The sequence below is a fragment of the Leopardus geoffroyi genome, chromosome A2 (genome assembly GCF_018350155.1).
Source record: "Leopardus geoffroyi isolate Oge1 chromosome A2, O.geoffroyi_Oge1_pat1.0, whole genome shotgun sequence".
In the NCBI taxonomy this organism is placed as follows: domain Eukaryota; kingdom Metazoa; phylum Chordata; class Mammalia; order Carnivora; family Felidae; genus Leopardus; species Leopardus geoffroyi.
This window is the reverse complement of record NC_059331.1, coordinates 90,347,920-90,354,090: the sequence shown is the minus strand read 5'-3', so window position 1 is coordinate 90,354,090 and position 6,171 is coordinate 90,347,920. Positions and strand designations below refer to the sequence as shown.

At 33.7% G+C, this 6,171-nt stretch overlaps 1 non-coding gene across 1 annotated transcript; it reads right to left on the bottom strand.

Annotated features, from left to right (window-relative positions):
• Positions 1–5,022: 5,022 nt before the first annotated feature.
• Positions 5,023–5,162, bottom strand: LOC123607787. The gene has a single exon (XR_006716925.1). It is a non-coding gene; the product is annotated as a small nucleolar RNA SNORA46 (small nucleolar RNA).
• Positions 5,163–6,171: the final 1,009 nt, after the last annotated feature.

Sequence of the window (6,171 nt, the reverse complement as noted above, 5' to 3'; positions counted from 1 at the left end):
GCCTGTTGACACCATATGACTTTCGCCTATTTTTGAGAACTGTATAAAAGGAATCACACAGTACAGTCTCTTGTGCCTGGCTTTTCTTTTCAATAGTATGTCTTTAAAGTATATTCAAGTTGTTACTGTTGTTTTCTCGCTTCAATCACTTTTATTGCTTTGAGCTTACAGTGGTATATGGCATGTAAAAGGAGAGGGAGAAAAAGAAAGAGAGAAAATCAGGGTTGGGGATAGAGAAAGAAGGGGAAGACAAGAGATGTAAAGGCTTTAAATAAGGAGGAGAAACACAGCAATAACCTGACTGAACTCAGATCAAAGAGGAGACAGTATTATATAAGTCTCAGCAGAAACCAGGTACTGATTGTAGTGCCCATTCCCCTGATGCCTTTGACTTAATTTTTAATAATCTAAAAATATAGATTTAATCCCAAGGAGAAGGACCAAGTCACTTAGTTGGCTGATACTAGGCCTTCACTACCTTTGTGGGGTACAGGTTAAATTTTTTAGAAATAATAGATAAAATTACATTGTACACACATAAATATTAATATAACATATAGTTATGAATATCATATGTCACCTTCCAAATGGGAAAACCATCCATATTTGCATACATTTATCACTAAGATCTGTGGCATTTTTCTCATTAGAAATTATATATCATAGATGGGACGCACTGTTGCCCCCAAGAAATTCAGTGATGAAGGTTTTAGAGAAAACAAAGCAAAGAAACAAAACAACCAAGTTGGAGGGATTCTGTATATCTCAATGATGAGTTTGATTTGAGACTCAGAAAGCTTCCAGCTTTGGGAAATGCCTTTAAGCTGTGACAGAGTTTCCTTCTGTCCAATAGACATTGGAACTGAAATAAGTTTGCATATTTAACATAAAACCAAAGTGAATGGCTAAAATGTGCATGCTTCGTCAGCCACACAAGAAGATTCATACTTTAGGCCAGTGATAGGTTAAGTTTTGCTTAATACTGACTGCTTCTCCCCTTCCTCCTCCCCCACCCCCCCAAAAAAAAAAACACCACCTTTCTAATCTGATACCACATACCTCTAATACCACAGTGAAACTCGTTTAGGAGAAACCAGCTTTAGAGCTTAAAAACCACTGTTTCACCCTGTTAATTTGACAAGCAAAAGAATGTGCCAATAAAAGTGCTCCTTTTTAAATGTGCATGAAGAGGAAGATGCTTTAAAACAGGAATGGAGGATAACATTATGCAATTTCAAATATATAAATGTATATCATTTATATCCTAACTAAAGTTTCATTCTTGGCCAAAAGGGAACTCTTTATGTATTCTGGATGGCTGGCTCAGCCTGCCACCATGGACAGCTCCCTACTGAAAAACAGCTTCTTCTGGAAGGAAAGTAACTTTGCTCCTCTACTGCTCCAAGGGGTAGGGGAACAGGCCTACATTTAATGTGTTGGCAACAGAGTTACAGAAAAGGTAGCAATACTGGAATTTCATCATGATACCACAGATCTGTGACTGAAAGCCAAATAACAAAGACATGTGAATCAGAAATAAAAGCAAATGATTCATTGAGTTGATGTGTAAGGTTTATGCTGATTTTTTTTTTAAGGTTCAGCATCTCATACTATGTCCCGCTTTAGTAAAGACAGTCACTATACACCAAACATTATAAATAGAGGAACATACACTCATGAATTTAGGGAATGCATCATAGTATACAAAAAGTCACATTTGCTCTTTCTGCAAAATTCAGGAAACAAAAAGAGAAACAAAACAATTACCTCCACCCCAAGATGTCGGTCTTTCTTATCTATCATAGAAGTCTATATCAGATTTCTTTAATGTTCTCAAGATGTTTTTAAAATTCTTAAAAATAAGAAAATAGAGTTTTTTTTAACTGAGAATAATGAAGTTGAAAGAGGACATCAGAGAGAAAATACATAATATTGAGATCATTTTAGTCAGTTATTAAGATATTTGGCAGGGTGCCCAGGTGGCTCATTTGGTTAAGTGACTGGCTCTTGATTTTGGCTCAGGTCATAATCTCCAGATTCTGGGATTGAGCCTGCCTCGGGCTCTGTGCTGCAGATGGAACCTGCTTGAGATTCTCTCCCTCCCTTTGCCTTTGCCCTTCCCCCACTGTGCGCACGTGCTCACTCTAAAAAAAAAAAAAAAAGAAAAAAGAAAGAAAGAAAGAAGAAATTTGGCAAAAAGTTTTTAAATGAAGTGAACGAGAACACTCTAAGTTATAACTCATTTGGGCTAAAAACTGAAGATCTAAGATGTTGCTGACAAGGATCATTCAAGACAAGTCCATAATTATAACAATTTGACAATGTGATTTGATGCTATTTATATGAAAGCAATGGAAATGACAGTGACCACCAGAAAGTGTAATTAAAGAGACAGAAGAGAATATCAAAAATCAAAACTCTAAGGCTAAATAAAATAGAGTGAAAAGGAAATGGTTATGCATTTATTTTACAATCTTTATTCTCAATATATGACATTCTTAAAAGAATATTGAGGGTGTATAAGTATTTAGGAAGTCAGTCTATCTGTAGCAGCTTATCTTATGATATTTTGGATCATTTAATTTCAAAATACTATTTTTAGGTGGTAGAAAGTATGACCTCTCTCCATTTTTCTCAATTGTTATGAAAGGAAAACAGTAATATCAACACTATAAAATCTGAGTGACCTTCCAAATACGAAGAACTCATACAGCTGCCTTTGTTCCCTATACTGATCATCCAACAAAATGGAGCACATCTCTCAAGCTACATCAGCATGTGATTGTCGACTCTAATTTCTAGAACCCATTATTGACAATAATAAATTATATTAGATCATTACTGACTGTAAATACCTTGAGAATACCAAGAATATTAGCAGTGCTTGGTTTACATATTGACAATATTATTTAAAAGGACAAAAAAGAACACTGAGAGATGGTTAGGCTGGGATTTAAAGTGAGTTTTTCATTATTAAGCTCATGATGACTTAGAGTAAATTTGATTATTCTAATCTCTTGTCAGTGGCCAATTATTTTTCTCACCACTATTTGGTGTCAGTTATGCAAAAACAGACATTTATTCTATAATTCTCAGATTTTAGGGGTTTTATACGTTGCTAGTTTCGTGGAAATGAAAAACATTTTCTTATGGAGAACTTCCCAGGGAAAATTTTATTTAATATGCCTAATTTTATTATAAGAGCTTGGAAGATCATATAATAAATCTTGGGGACACTTGTAAACCTTATGTGGTATTACTCCAACACTAAAAGACAATTTGATAATAAATATTCAAGGTAAAAACAATTTGCCTAATTTTGAAAATTAGATAAATCAGAATTTGCCAGCGTTCAGCAAGTCTCCATTAAATAATGCGCTGCTGTTTTACTTTACACAATAGCAAAGCATCTATGAGTCATTTGATATAATCTGAGAACTGCATTATTTGTTTTTAGTTTGTATCTAACAACACAGACTATAATTAATGATTTTTAACATAATATTAACTAGAAACAACACTTATAATAGATTCATCCATTTTAAAAGTGAAAATGCCAGAAGGGCGCCTGAGTGGCTCAGTCAGTTAAGCATCCGACTTCAACTCAGGTCATAATCTCATGGTTGGTTAGTTCAAGCCCCACATCAGGCTCTGCGCTGACAGCTCAGAGAATGGAGCCTGCTTCATATTCAGTGTCTCCCTCTCTCTCTGCTCCTCCCCCACTCATGCTGTCTCTTCTCTCTCTCAAAAATAATAAACACTTTTTAAAAAAATTTTTAAAAATGTGAAAATGCCAGAGAATGAATACATTTATTATATTATTAATACTTTTATTATTTATAATTATTTTGTAGTAATTGATTTTTATCATTTAATTAACTATTATTTAATAACAATTATTAATGATTGAATTTATTAATTTAATAATATCACATTTAGAATCAATGACGGCAATACAGAAAACTATGAAGTTGGTATGAAAAAAAATTGGGGAATGATTTATCTTTTCTATGTATGTCCTTAACACAAAAGCCATGTTGAAGTTTAACTGAAGTTGGAAATTCTAGCCTCTGACAAAGGCACTTGTTTTACTTATTATAATGATAATGAAATAAAATTTTCATTTATGGAATAAAAAGCTCCGGCATGTCTAGATAAAGGAGGGATTATTAAAATTATCTTTCCTTAGTTTTGGTCTTGTAACCATTCAATCATTGTAATTTTTAAAGTTATTAAACAGCTCCATTGTAAAACAGTAACCAGCTTTTGCAAAATCCTTTTTATTTTCTGAAATGCAGTTTGGAAGGAAAAGGACAGATAGTGACTAAGGTTTTGAAGACAGAGCTTATCTTTTCTCTTCCTAAAATAGTTTGGGGAATTGGAATAAAATTAGTTTTATAAAGTAATTTAACTATTTGAGATATTTAGCTCAAAGTACACATAGGAATCTAACCTAATTTCAATACCAATTCAGAATTTTAAAAAGAGTTTAGACTTTTATACAGTAGACACATAATTAAAAACTATTAGTGCCACAGACAAAATTACTACAAATATTATCTTCAATAATCTTTGAGAACACCAATAGTGCTTCAGAAAATTAAAATATTTTCTATTGCAAAAGGCCAAACCTTGGTTCATTCTTAAATTACCTTATCATGAAAGATATTAAAATAACACAGAAAGTTTGTCCCCAAGCCTTGAGTAGAGTAGGTCTGAAGTCAGTTTGCAATCACAAACTAATAAAGTAATTGAAGGGAACTCATAACAAGTTGTTTTTTTTAATATTTTTAAAAATACTTTTTAGAATGCAGTTTTATCATCACAACACAAATATTTAAAGAATGCAAATATTCAAAAATGACTAAATTGAATAGCAGCTTTATTCATAATGTCTCCAAATTGAAGACAATTCAAAATGCCCTTCAACTGGTGACTGCTAAACAAAGTATGGCACTATATACAATGAATGCTGCTCGAACAACCAAAAATGGCAAACTATTTATTTTTATTTTTATTAAGGTATGTTCCCTAACTCTATACAGCAACAGCAGAATGGCACAAAGTCAGCTGTGCAACAGAAAGAGCCAGGAATTCTTTCACACAAGAGTGGAACCAAGAAAGGGGACAATTCCCATTCACAGGTTTAGATATATAGTGCTGTGACCAACTACTGATATTCAAGAACAACAATGTGTCTTGAATTGATATATTCAAGAACATTCAAGAATCCTACATGCACATTTCTAAGCAAGAGAATATCTAAAGATTCATATTGTGTGATTCAATTTATATAACAATTTAGGAAAGGCAAAGCTAGGGAGAAAAACAGATCCGTGACTGCCAAGTGTTGTGGGTAAGAGTTGAGAGGATGGGAGCATAGGGGATTCCAGGGTAAACACACCATGCTCACAGCTACATGACACTGTGCATTTGCTAACAGTGACAGAAGAATACAGGACAAAGCAAATGAGTTTGCCTGCATGTTAATTTTTGAAAAAGCCAGCTAGGCTGTGAGGGGAAAGATGGAATGTAGGCTGTGACAAATGAATCTGTCTTCCAATGAATGGAAAAGGACACTGAAGAATGGGAAAGAGGCTGACATATGTAACTTGAGTGGTTACTGTAGAGCTAAAGACTAGCTACAAAAACTCTTTAGTTGGTAAATTTGTTTCAAATAGAAGTGTGGTTTAAGAATTTTGAAGCTGTGTCATTTATACAGTAGGGTAGAAAATAGAAGTATATGCAGGATAGACAAGGATAGGCAGGTTTTTCACAGTAGGAAAAAAAGTTATAAATAAGAAAAAGAGGGAAGATTAGAATGATCATGAGAACCGATGTCAGCTAAAGGTGTCAATACAAGCTCATGCATATATTATTAAAATGTATGTACAGAGAGAGAAATAAAAATGTGTGTGTGAGAGTGTGTGTGTGTGTGCGTGTGCATGTAGTATGAGTTAGTATATATACATAGCTCTCCTAGCTTTATGGATCAAGAAAAATAAGAAATGACATTCCAGCAACAATAAGCACACTCGTTCTCAAATTTCAGTCTCTAAATTCCACATACAATAAAAGGGCTCCAGGACTACAGCAAGGAAAATACAAGATGATCCTGGAGCCTCTTAGAGTGCTAGAAAGTGAGAAAGTCCATAAAAAAAGAGGATGGAT